At 36.5% G+C, this 14,089-nt stretch overlaps 1 protein-coding gene across 4 annotated transcripts in view; it reads left to right on the top strand.

Moving 5' to 3' along the window:
- The first annotated feature begins 6,948 nt into the window (after positions 1-6,948).
- The window catches only part of GUCY2F (guanylate cyclase 2F, retinal), a 120,193-nt gene continuing 113,052 nt past the window's right edge, over positions 6,949-14,089 (top strand). For all 4 annotated transcript variants that reach the window (XM_066357156.1, XM_066357155.1, XM_066357153.1 and 1 more), the window contains exon 1: positions 6,949-7,146. The gene's annotated coding sequence lies outside the window, so the exon portion shown is untranslated. The remainder of the gene's footprint in view (positions 7,147-14,089) is intronic.

Here is a 14,089-nt window from a genome sequence, read left to right as displayed (position 1 = left end):
TTGGCATGTCCACCAGGGGGCGATCCCTGCCCAACTGGGGCATTGCTCCATTGGAACTGGAGCCATCCTCAGCACCTGGGCCAACTTTGCACCAATAGAACCTAGGCTACAGGAAGGGAAGAGAGAAACAGAGAGGAAGGAGAAGGGGAGGGGTAGAGAAACAGATGGGCGCTTCTCCTGTGTGCCCTGGTCAGGAATTGAACCCGGGACTTCCACATGCCAGGCTGATGCTCTACCACTGAGCCAACCAGCCAAGGTACAGAATATTTTAGTACATTAGAAAAAGTTTTGGTTTGCAAGAACTTCTGAGTATATATAATCTCTGTTAAGCATCATAACTAATAATGAATTTGAAAAGCAATATTTAAAAATTATTTCAAATTTTAGAAAAACAATTTTAATATAGGATGTGGGGACATATTAAACTATGTATGTGCTATAAAGCAAGAATGACTAAGTTTTACCATGGTATTTAAATATCCTGGTTAAGAAGTGCCATGTTTTGATCATGTTATTTGTCAGACACATAATACGCATCATCTTTTAAAAAAAATATTTTATTGATTCATTTTAGAGGGGAAAGAGAGAGTGAGAAGGGGGAGGAGCAGGAAACATCAACTCCCATATGTGCCTTGACCTGGCAAACCCTAGATTTTGAACCAGCAACCTCAGCATTCCAGGTCAAGGCTTTATCTACTGTGTCACCACAAGTTAGGCTCTGCATTATCTTTTTTAATCCCCCAAAGAGGTATGAGTTGTAGCTCTGTTAATCATCAAGTAGCAAGAGGTTGCACAGCTAAAAAAGATAGTGCTGTAGTTTGAAGGAAAGTTGACTTGACTCTAAATTCTGGACTTGTTGGTGAAAAGTTATAATGTAATGGTATAATTTTTTTAAAAAAGCTTACAAAATTGTATAAATGGTTTGATTATAATTTTATAAAAACACTATATTCATTGAAAACAAAACAAGTTTTAGATTTTTACAGTCCTGCATTTTCTAAAATATTTTTACAAAGGTTATACAATGTTTATGTTTTTATTTTTTACTTTTTATTGAATTGATTGAGGTGACATTGGCTAATGAAATTATATGGGTTTTACGTGTACAATTCTATACTAGATCATCTGTATATTGTATTGTGTGTTCACCACCCCAAGTCATGTCTCCTTCCATCACTATTTTTTTTTGTGTGTGACAGAGACAGAGAGAGACAGAGAGAGGGACAGATAGAGACAGACAGACAGGAAGGGAGAGAGATGAGAAGCATCAATTCTTCGTTGTGGCACCTTAGTTGATTATTAATTGTTTTCTCATATATGCCTTGACTGGGGGGCTACAGCAGACCTTGGGCTCAAGCTGGTGAGCTTTGCTCAAACGAGATGAGCCTGTGCTCAAGCCAGCTACTTTGGGGTTTCAAACCTGGGTCCTCCATGTACCAGTCTGACTTTCTATCCACTACACCACTGCCTGGTCAAGCTAGGTAAAGATTTCTAGAGCATTTGAACTGAACTGTTGATTGTGTTGTGTGCCCATCACCCAAAGTCAAATCATTTCCTGTCACTGTATATTTCTCCCTCTTTACTCCCCTCCCTTTCAATCCCCTCCCCCTGGTAACCACTTCATTTTTATTTATGTCCTTGAGTCTCATTTTTATATCCCACCTATGTGTGGAATCATATAGTTCTTAGTTTTTTTCTGATTTACTTATTTCACTTAGTATAATGTTCTCAAAGAAGCTTTTGAGAATACTTGTATAACAGTGTCATCCTGTGGCTCTATAAGGTCATTACAGTCTTAGCTTTAATTTCAGTTTGGGAGCTGATTACCAGAGGGCAGCCCTGAGCTGTATTCTGGTCGTTTTCTGGGCTGAATGCGGCAGGAAATTAGGTCAGGATTCCACCTCTCCCTCAAAACTAAAGAAAAATAAACCCATTTATAAGGCTGTAAATAAATACATAGATAAGAGAAATACCTTCTCATAGCTTCTTTGTATCCTGAAGCAATATAGCAGAGTTATTAGGTGTTGGCCTTTGCAGCCATGCTGCCTCAATTTGAGCCCCGACTCTACCATTTACTAACTGTATGACCTTGGCCAAGTCATATAACCTCTTTGGGCTTTAACTTTTTTCCATGTTTATAGTGAGGATAAGAATTGTCCCCACTCTTGAGGTTTGTTATGGAAAATAAATGAAATAATATGCTTATAGTGCCAGTTGAAAAGAGATGCTCAATAATTAGTAATTATTTTATAGCCTGCTGCCCCAAACTATATTTCTTTTAAGAATAAATATATGTATTATTGAAAACTATAAGCAGAGAGAGAACTTTGTTATTACAGCTGAATTTGCAAAAGAACTTTACAAAACACTTCAAGAAAGTTTGAAAATTGCAGTTTAGAGCCTGCACTAAAATCAAGCATATCTGGCTTTGAATCTAGCTTGAGCCTGGGCAAGTTACCTGCTCTTCCTAAGTCTTGTTTGTTGAAAATGGGGAAAATAATATTATAGGCATCTTAGAGTTTTTGGACAATTGAAATGAAAGAGTGCCTTTCATGGTTGTAACAGTGACTGGCTTATATTTATATGTGGTTGTATGTGTCACAGCAGTCCTTGTGGCAGAATGTAGATGTTTGTTTAATGTTCTATGGTGTAGTTTTTCTCTCCCACACTCAGTCTTCTTCCTCACCTCTTTGGCTCCCCAGATTCTCACGTGACTCCTGATTGCAAGGAGTTACTTGTTCAAGCCTTGATCTGGATAATTAAATAAGAACACATCACTTTGAACCTAGTTTTATGGGCCATGCCCAAGTCCTGCCGAGCTGTGCATCCTGTGTCTTAGTCTCAAAAGGAATACCTAAATCTCAGGGTAATGTCATAGAAAGTCTTTACCACTTTCACATGATATATATATATATATATATATATATATATATATATATATATATATATATATATATATATTCATACACACACACACACACACACACACACACATATATATATATATAAATAAAATAGAGGGTTTCTTGTAGTGTTTAGCAGTAAACATTTAAAAATTCAGTGTTAAAGGATTGTATTTTTGTCTTTGTAGTTAAAGTTGTAAGGGAGGCTAGTGAGATGTATCTGGCTTCACACTCAGTCCTGTGGTAGGGAGTGCGGGGGGGTAGAGGCCATTTTGGACCCTTTAATGCTTTTTTTTTGGTATTTTTCTGAAGTTGGAAACGGGGAGGCAGTCAAACAGACTCCCGCATGTGCCCGACTGGGATCTACCCGGCATGCCCACCAGGGGGCGATGCTCTGCCCATCTGGGGCATTGCTCTGTTGCAACCAGAGCCATTCTAGTACCTGAGGCAGAGGCCATAGAGCCATCTTCAGCGCCCGGGCCAACTTTTGCTCCAGTGGAGCCTTGGCTGCGGGAGGGGGAAGAGAGAGACAGAGAGGAAGGAGAAGGGGAGGGGTGGAGAAGCAGATGGGTGCTTCTCCTGTGTGCCCTGGCCGGGAATTGAACCCAGGACTCCTGCACACCAGGCCGATGCTCTACCACTGAGCCATCCGGCCAGGGCCTGGACCATTTAATTTTATGGCTCTTTAGGAATTAACGGTCAACTGATGATGACTGAATTTTGTAAATTGTTAACTTTTCATATTTGGAATGTACAACAGGAACTGATAGAAGCTTTAATAAAACTCAGTAGAATCTCATGAACATTCTGATACTATATAGTTCAACAAGATCCTTGAGAGATCATATATAATCAGGCAGTAGAGCTGATGTTTCTGACACAATACTTATAAAAGATCTGTAGGTATGATCCTTAAAATTGTACTCAAATGGATTTGGAGATTTTGTGTATTTTTAGGCTCAAAAGGAACCCAAATGGTTTTGAATTTATGTTCAACATCATTATTAATTATACTGTTACTGAAGTCAAGAAAGTCAATGGGTATTTTTGAGATTGTGGACAAGTTCAGTAGACCCACCGTCTGATTTCTATTAAGAGGCATTGTTTAAGAGCTTTGGATTTTAAAGCTAAACCATCCATTTTCGCAATCTGGCTCCACTACGTATTAGCTGAGTGCCCTTGTAACTTTACATAACTTCTCTGTGTGTCAATTTTCTCATCTATTAAATGAAGATGATGATACCAACCTTATGACTGTTGTGATGATTCAATTATTTGGTACATAAAACCCATAGAACACTGCCTAGTACATAGTGAAGCTCAATGACTGTTAGCTACTATTATTATTAACATACAGTGTAGGGCAAAAATAAGTTTACAGTATAAACTTGGTATAGAAAACAACAATATAATAAATAAATAATAATGCAATAAACTCTGTGCTTCATGTACTCACAGCTGTAGACCTACTTTTTCCCCACCCTGAGAGAGAGACAAGTGTTTGTGAAACTCTTAATAAAATCACTTTAAAAGTTTTATTTATATTCTAATTCCCAACTACTATCTATGAATTTAGAATCTCTTGTCTATTCAGGATTTTGAAGCATTCCTTGAATGATGGTCCTTTGAGCACGCTAGTCCTCATCAGAACTCTCCTGTGAAGTAGCTGCTGAGGCTTTGTATGGCACCATGGGACCAGTAGGTAGAAAAGGCTAGAAGGCCATTACTTGAACAAATATTTTTATCAGGTCACTCAAAATTCTACAATTAGAGATTGTTTCCTTCAAGTAGTTGCTGGAGCCCCTATTAAAATGCAAGTAGCCTTGGAGGGATAGCACAAGAGATGCATTTAGTAGAATGTAGCAAAGATAAGCATGGGCTGTATTGGAGTCAAATGGTCTTGGGTTTAAATTATGACTCTGCCACATACCAAGACAGTACAAGTTTAAATCCTGGCTTCGCCAATGAGTGACTATGTAGCTTTGAGTAAGTTACTTTAACTTCTGCATACATCTGGCATTCAATTAGTATCTACCACTTGGGGTCATTGTGCAAATTAAAGGAGATAGGGCTTCCAAGAATTCCTGTCACATCATCTGTCATCAATAAATATTATTATTGTTTAATTTATCAGAGTCTTGGTATTCTGACTTACAAAATGGGGAAAAAATTCTACTTTCATGGTCATTATGAATATAAAATGAGATAATATACATGTAAAAATGCCTGCCATACTAGTGAAAGACATATAATAACCCGTGTTGGTAAGAACCTGGAAAAATGAGAACACTCATATGTTGCTGTTGGAAATTTAAAATTGTCTCCTGACCAGGAGGTGGTGCAGTGAATAGAGTATCAGACTGGGATGTGGAGGACCCAGGTTCGAGACTCCAAGGTCTCCAGCTTGAGCGTGAGCTCATCTGGTTTGAGCAAAGATCACCAGCTTGGACCCAAGGTCGCTAGCTCAAGCAAGGGGTTACTCGGTCTGCTGAAGCCCCATGGTCAAGGTACATATGAGAAAGCAACCAATGAACAACTAAGGTGTTGCAACGAAAAATTGATGATTGATGCATCTCATCTCTCTCCGTTCCTGTCTGTCTGTTCCTATCTATCCCTCTCTCTGACTCTAATTCTGTCTCTGTAAAAAAAAAAAAAAAAAAAAAAATAAATTACAAAAATAAAATTGTATAGCCTCCTTGGAAAACAGTTTGGTATTTCCTCAAAAAGTTGAACATAGAGTTATCACATGACCCAGCCACTCCAATTTTAGGTATATAGTAAAAAGAATTAAAAAGATGTTCCACACAAAGACTTGTATACAATATTCATAGAAGCATTATTCCTAAATGAAAAGTAGAAACTGCCTAAATGTCCATTCATTGATAAATGAATGAATAAAATGTGGCACATAAAATAAAATGGAATATAATTCATCCATAAAAAGTGAAATACTGACACACACTACAAGATGCATGAACCTTAAAAACACTATGCTAAGTGAAAGAAGCTAGTCACAAATACCAGAATATTGTATGTTTACATTTATATGAAATGTCCTGAATAGGCAGATCTACAGATACAGAAAGTAGATTTTTCGCTGACAATGGTTAGGAAGTGAGAAGAAGGGGAAGTGACTAGTAAGTGGGTACAGGGTTTTTTTGTGTGTGTGTGAGAGAGTAATAAAAATGTTCTGGAACTGAGTAGTGATAACGGTTGTACAACTTTATAAATATACTACAAAACACCCAATTCTACACTTTAGAATAATGAACTTTATAGTATATGAACAAGACAGCAAATTCCAGAGAGAAGGGGGGAGCAAGTTAGAAGAAGGGGGAAAAAAGGGTGTAAATAGGGACATGGGGGTGAGGGTGTTATATTCAGTGGGACTCTTGAATCCATGTTAACACAATAAATTAAAATTAATAAAAATTTAAAAAAGTGTTTGTCATATAATAATCCTCATTTAATAGAAGTTAATTTTAGCTACCAACACCTTAGTTCTTACTTTAGGAATCCAGACGAGGGCGCTAAATGAATGGTGTCAGAGAGGACTGCTAAGGGAAGAGGGATAAATCTAAAGTACGTGGGATGTGCAGAGGTGTGAGGGGAAGTTGGAAGTCTCTTAGAAGGAAAAGTAGTGAAGGCATTTAAATGGAATAGAAGGAGACAAACTTCACCTGCTTTGAAGTATGCAGGAAGCCAGACTGGATCATCTTTCATATCCTGAACTGGAATAATAGCTAATGAATATTCTGGCTTTTAGAGCTGTCCTGGAGACAAAATAAAAAAAAAAGATATGTGATTATTACACAGAAGGGCAAAATGAAGAACACAGAGGCAAATATCCGTGGGTAAGAGAGTCTGATTTTGAAAGTTAAAAGAGGGCAGTAGTACTTGGAGGACACATTTATCAAGAGGGCTCTAATTGTTTGTTAATCTCTAGGTCAATGCATTTAGGTCAGCACTAACTCTGCTTCAGGTAGGATCAATTTAAAGGATTAGAAGTGTCTCTCTAAACCCTAATCCCAGTCTAGGTCTGGGGACGCTGAAGAGTGATTCACAAAAAGGTTTACTATCTCTTTCAATTATTTACTCCATTAATGGAATTTATCAACTGACTGAAGTCCTTGGAAGTATTATGAATGCATAGAGGATGCACTGAAATAGAAACACTGGGTAGCCATGGCAGAGATTTTCATGAAGAAGGTAAACTGAAGACATTTGAGCACTGAATTACATGGTGAGTAGTTGACAGCTCTCGTTTATTAGAGATTGTAATGGGGAAAATCACAGCCCACTCAGGAGCTCAGACTTCTGGCTGAGACACATTAACTTTACTGCGATATTTAGAAAAAGAAAAGAAACAAAAGAAAAAATGAAAAAGAAAGAAAGTAGGAAAGAAAGGGGGTAAAAAGAGCTTCAAGACACTTAAATCAAGATTTGAGCTCAACGGCTCTTATCCAAGCTTTATTTAGTTTCTCTTGTGATTCCTTTTTATTTATTCCCGATGTTGTCTTACACAAGTTGTTAACTTGATTCAGGCTGTAACTACAAAGATCAATCATCCATACAGGTCCTTGGCTTGACAACTAGAATGAGAAACAATTTTTCTCAGAGCTATTTATCATAGTCTTTCTTTGTACATATTGAAAGAACAGTTTCCTTGTGAAATTAAGCTTCCTAACAGATTTTGAAAACTACTTGAAATGAAATGATGCATCCCTATGCTCTAGCTACTTTCATGAAAGCCCGATTCCATGCAGGTGTTGGAACGTGAGTCATCTTGGCAACAACTCCAAGAGAGCTGTGGGTCAGTAGTATTCTATTTCCAAAGTTGTATACCTTCAAACATTTAGTTACATCCATATGTCCCATTAATCCGGGGGAAGGCTTTAGCCGGCTTCTTTTGGAGACAGTGTATTTTATGCAAGAGCTATATAATTCTGTCTTTAACCCCAAATCAGCAGGTAAAGGCTTAGGGTACCTCCCTTTCTTCCGTCCTTCACAGTCTTTCAACTTTTTGTTTTTTTCAGACTCTTTTCTTTTGCAAAGTCTTGGAGTCAGGGATCAAAACTAAACCCTAGAATGACATAGAACTTTCCGGTTCTTCTAGGGGGTCTTAGCAGAGTTAAAAATACCACTGAAATGTGTGACATAGAGCACAAGAAGAATGGAGGGACAAACCTTCAGCATGGGGACTGTTTAACAAAGGGCAACAACTGAACAAATAATAGGAGGTACTTTCTGACATGTAGCTTAAGGAAGGAACTATGTTGTAAATGTGTAAACTTGGAAAATGCTATCAAAAAAACAAAAATTTAATCTATTGTTTTTATAATGGTGAGAACACTTAAAAGGAAATCTAACCTTAAAAATTTTAAGTCACAATACAGTATTGTCAATGTAGGCACTATTTTGTAAAGCAGATCTCTAGATCATATTCATCTGCTTACCTAAAACCCTATACCTATTGAATAACAATTCTCCATTTCTTTCTCTCCATAGCCCTTAGCAACCACTATTATACTCTCTGCTTCTATGAGTTTGACTGTTTTAAATATTACTTGTAAGTGGAATCATGCAGTATTTGTCTTTCTATGACTGGTTTATTTTACTTAGCATAATGTACTTTAGGTTCATCCATGTTGTTGCATATGGCAGGATTTGCTATTTTTAAAGGCTTAATAATATTCCATTATATATACACACACACACACACACACACACACACACACCACATGTCTTTATACATTCATCTGCCTATGGACATTTAATTTATTTCCATATCTTGGCTATTGTGCATAGTGCTGCAGTGAACATAGAGTGCAGATATCTCCTTGAGATCATGACTTCAGTTATTTTGGCTATATAATTCCAGAAATCAGATTACTAGCAGATCTCTACTATATGGTAGTTCTCTTTTAATTTTTTGAGGAACCTCCATATGGTTTTTCTACTACCATTTTACATTCCCACCAACAGTGTGCAAGGGTTCCAATTTCTCTGAATCTTCAGCAATACTTGATATGATTTTTTATATAATAGTCATCCTGAGAGTTGTGAGGTGATATCTCATTGAGGTTTTGATTTGCATTTCCCTGATGATTAGTGGTAGTGAGCACCTTTTCATATACTTACTGGTCATTTGTATGTCTTTTTTAGAAAAACATCTGTTCAAGTCCTATGCCTATGCCTAGTTATTATTATTATTCTTTGCTATTGAGTTATAGACTTTTTTTTTTGGTGACAGAGACAGAGCGAGAGACAGAGAGAGGGACAGGTAGGCACGGACAGACAGGAAGTGAGAGACATGAGAAGCATTTCTTCATTGTGGCACCTTAGTTGTTCATTGTTTGCTTTCTCATATGTGCCTTGGCCAGGGGGCTCCAACAGAGTGAGTGACCCCTTGCTCAAGCCAGCAACCTTGGGTTCAAGTTGGTGAGCTGTATTCAAACCAGATGAGACCGTGCTCAAGTTGGCAACCTCGGGGTTTTGAACCTGGGTCCTCTGCATCCCAGTCTGACGTTCTATACACTGCACCACCACCTGGTCAGGCTTGTAGGCATTCTTTATATATTAACCTCTTATCAGATACTGTGTTTGTAAATATTTTATCCCATTCTGTAAGTTGCCTTTTCACTGTGTTGTTTTCTTTGCTGTGGAAAGCTTTACAGATTGATGTAATTCCACTTGTCTATTTTTGTTTTTGTTGATTATGCTTTTGGTGTCATATTCAAGAAATCATTGTCAAATCTAACCTCAAGGAACTTCTTCCTTGTTTTCTTCTAGGAGTTTTATAGTTTTAGCTTTTGCACATTTAGATATTTGTTCCATTTTGAGTTAATATTTGTATATAGTGTAAGGTAAGGATCCAAATTCATCTTTTTAAATGTGGGTATCCAGTTTTTCTTGCATCATTTGTTGAAGAAATGATCATTTCTCCATTGTATATTCTTAGCTCTCTGGTTGAAGATCAACTGACTGTATATGAATGGTTTTATTTCTATGTTCCCCATTCCATTGTTTTATGTTCATCATTATTTCTATACCATGCTGTTTTGATTACTGTATTTTTATAATATATTTTGATATCAGGAAGTGGGATACCTCAGGTTCTTTCTTCCTCAGGATTGCTTTGGCTACTCAGGGTCTTTTGTGGTGCCATATGAATTTTTAGATTTTTTTTCTATTTCTGTAAAAAATGTCATTGGAATTTTTTATTGAATTTATTAGGGTGACACTGAAAAAAGAGAGAAAGACTCATGTCTTTGGGGTTTTGATGGGGCTAATACTGAGTCTGTAGATTGCTATGGATAATGTGGTCATTTTAACAATATTAAGTCTTTCAAACCATAAGCTAGGAATATCTTTCCACTTATTTGTGTCTTCTTTAATTTCCTTCATCAGTATTTTATAATTTTCAGTGTACGAGTCTTCCACCTCCTTGGTTAAATTTATTCCTAAATACTTGATTATTTATGATGCTATTGTAAATGGGGTTGTTTTTCTTAATTTCTTTTGGATAGTTCATTGTTAGTATATAGAAATGCAACTGATTTTTGTATGTTGGGTTTGTTCTTGCAACTTTACTGAATTCACTTGTCAGTTCTAATAAATTTTTGCTTATTTGTTTGTGGAATCTTTAGGGTTTTCTAGGTATAAGGTCATATAATCTAGAAACCAAATTAATTTTATTTCTTCCTTTCCAGTTTGGATGCTTTTTATTTTTTTTATTTTTTGCCTAGTTGCTTTAGGCTAGAACTTCTAGTAGTTGAATAGGGGTGGTGAGAACAGACATTCCTGTCTTGTTCTTGATCTTAGAGGAAAAACTTTCATCCTTTCATCATTGAGCTTGATGTGAGCTATGGCCTTGTCATATATGATTTTTATTATGTTGAGGTTCATTCTTTCTATATCTAGTTTGCTAAGAGTTTTTAGCATGAAAGGGTATTAAATTTTGTTATTTTTTTCTACATCTATTGAGATGATTATGTGAATTTTATCTTTCATTCTGTTCATGTGGTGTGTCACATTTATTGATTTACATATTTTGAACCACCCTTGCATCTCAGAGATAAACCCCACTTGATCGTGGTGTATGATCCTTTTTTTTTATCTAGTTAGAAACATCTTTATTACGAGTCTTGATAATCACTTCACTACATGCATTACAGAAAGGTTTGTACTTTCATTCATTCAGATAACACTATGCTGAATGCCGTACTCAAGTACCATTGTTAGAAACAGCTTTATTGTAACAGTTGTTATACATAATTACACAAATTACAGAAAGTGTATGGCTTCCATTTATTGAAAGAACACTGCTGAATACAACTTGCAAACTAGCTTGTAAGAAACATCTTTGCTGCAAGTCTTGTTAAACAATTCACTATGTGCATTGTAGGAAAAGTGTTACTTTCATTCACTGGAAGAATTCTGTGCTGAAAGCAGCTTGCAAGTACCTTGTTAGAAACATCTTTATTATTAGTCTTGTTAAGCACTTCACTACATGCATTACAGAATTGTTATTGCATTCGTTCACTGAAAATATACTATATTGAATGCTTTGTATGCAAGTAGCTAGTTTGAAATATATCAAAAATCTTTTGAAAAACTTCAGCACATGCATTACAGATTTTGTATTAGCTTCCATTCATTCCAAAAACTTCATGCTGAATGCGGCTTCAAGTGCCTTTGTTAGAAACATTTCTTTTTAAATTATATAAGTTCCAGGTGTTCGACATTATAATTCCACATCTGAATACACTAAAAATGATCACTCCCTAAAGTCTAGTTACTATCCATCGTGATGTATGATCCTTCTAATATAGAGTTGAAAATTAAAGTTTTTTTAGAAATTTGGATGAGTAAGCATTGTATTTAAGAGGAATGACCTGTTAGACATAGATAAAAGTGAAGTGCTTACCAGGGTGAGGGGTTTTTGGTGGAGGGGTGTAAAGAGGGACAAGTTTGTGGTGACAGAGAATGATTTGACTTTGAGTGATGTGTATACAACATGATCAACATTTCAAATACTATAGAGATATTTATCTGAAACCTATGTACTCTTATTGATCAATGTCACCCTTTTGAATTTAATTTTCCTTTTTTTATTATTAAATGAGAGGTGGGGATGCAGAGACAGACTCATACATGCACCTCAACTGGGATCCACCCGGCAAGCTCCCTACCTGGCAATGCTCGGCCCATGTGGGGCCATTGCTCTGTTGCTCAGCAATTGAGCTATTTTACTGCCTGAAGTGAGGCCATGGAGCCATCCTCAGTGCCTAAGATCAACTTGCTTGAACCATTTTGAGCCATGGCTGCAGGAGAGTAAGAGAGAGAGAGAGAGAGAGAGAGAGAGAGAGAGAGAGAGAGAGAGAATGAAAGAGAAGGGGGAGGATGAAGGGTAGAGAAGCAGATAGTTATTTCTCCTGTGTGCCCTGACCAGGAATTGAACCTGGGACATCCACATGCTGGGCTGACACTCTGCCACTGAGAAAACAGGCCAGGGCTTAATTTTATAAATTAAATAAAAAAGAAGAATGATCTTGACTGTAATATAAGAATGCCAGCCTTACACCTAGCATAGACAGTTGATCACTATGACCTGAGGAGCACTAAAAGTCTTTTCATTTTTCTAATCATGAAGTAGTTCATTTTCCTTTGCTCACCTGCAAATGATGTTTGAAGTCAAAATTATAATATTATAGATTAAATGCTTTGCATTAAACTTTTCCTCACCCCTTGTGAATACAAACATCATTGGTTGAGGATAAATAGAGGAAAGTGTTAAATATTAATTTTTTATATATCAGTGAAAATTATTTAAAAAGCTTCTTTTTCGAGAGTTGTTTTCCCCTCTATTAATAGAGAAGGCAGGGAGAGATGGACTAGAAGTTTGAAGACACATCTTACCTATCAGAATATTTTGCCAAAGGTGGTTTCTGACCAAGGCCTAAAATAAAGCAGTAATATAAAACATTTCATTTGTACTCCATGTCTCTTCTTTACTGTTTGATCCACAAATATTTGTTGAGTACCTGTTATGTGTTTGACATTATTTAGGGCATTGGAGATACAATGATGAGAAAAAGCAATCAAGGAACTTACAAATTTGACTTTACATATGAGGCATGTTGATGGACATTATTGCTCTCTTCTTCCTGATATACGTAGTTGCTTTTCCTCATGAGATTTCCTGGCCAGGCCCTGTATTCCTCCATTTTTTTTTTTTTTATAGTTTCAGGCTTAGTACAAACGAAGTTCTCAGTGTGTACTTGTTAATATTGATAATAAGATAGAAAGTGATTTTAGAAATCCAGATTTTCAGTGTAGTATAACTCCAGCATTGTAGAGGGGTACTTCCCATTGTAGGTACTTGATAGAGGATTCTAGACCATATTTAAAATTATTAGGAACTGGATTTGTAATATAAAAGTAAATATAAACCACTTATGGGCATCGAGGAAGAGAAAAAGAAAAGAAACAAAAATCAAAGAAACAAAATCCTAATTAGAAAAGCAAAGTCAAATATTGAATGAATTTAGAAAGCAATTTAGTAGTGCAGAGGTTTAGGAAAGTCACTTTCTGGAAGATGGAAGAGGTACAGAATCTCAAGATAAATGTACATCAGAAAATAAAGGAACTTACAGATTTTCTAGTTCAGCTGAGTGGAAAAAGAGAGACTTAGAGAGGGGGAACAAACTCCTCAATGTTATATTGTGAGTCAGTGGAAGAAATGGATTCAGGACCCAGGCCTTCTGATTCTCAATGCAGTTTTCTTTCCAAACAGCAATGAATACCTAATATTTATTGAAAGACAATTGCATGCTCAGCATACCATCTTATGTAATCACATCAAAGCATTAAATTAAATTTACCTCAATCTTGCAGATGAAGAAATTGAGAATCAGAACAAACTTGTCAAAAGTTGTACTCTCCAGACTTCCATTCTCAAAAACTAGAACACAGTATAATTGGTGGTTATCTCCTTCTCCCAGTTGTATAACACTGAATTCTGAGTGAGGCATAAGTTGTCTGTTCTAAAGTTGGTCTTGAACACTGGTGGCAAATTCCTTCTAGCTGGATAAGAAATTTGTACTTGCTCCTCTGACTTTCCTCCAGCTGTCCCCCTCATTATCTAGTTTATTTTTTCATGGAGGACTAAGAGATATTTTAAA

This window comes from Saccopteryx leptura, chromosome X (assembly GCF_036850995.1).
Source record: "Saccopteryx leptura isolate mSacLep1 chromosome X, mSacLep1_pri_phased_curated, whole genome shotgun sequence".
Taxonomy (NCBI): Eukaryota; Metazoa; Chordata; class Mammalia; order Chiroptera; family Emballonuridae; genus Saccopteryx; species Saccopteryx leptura.
This window is presented reverse-complemented; position numbering and strand designations above follow the sequence as displayed.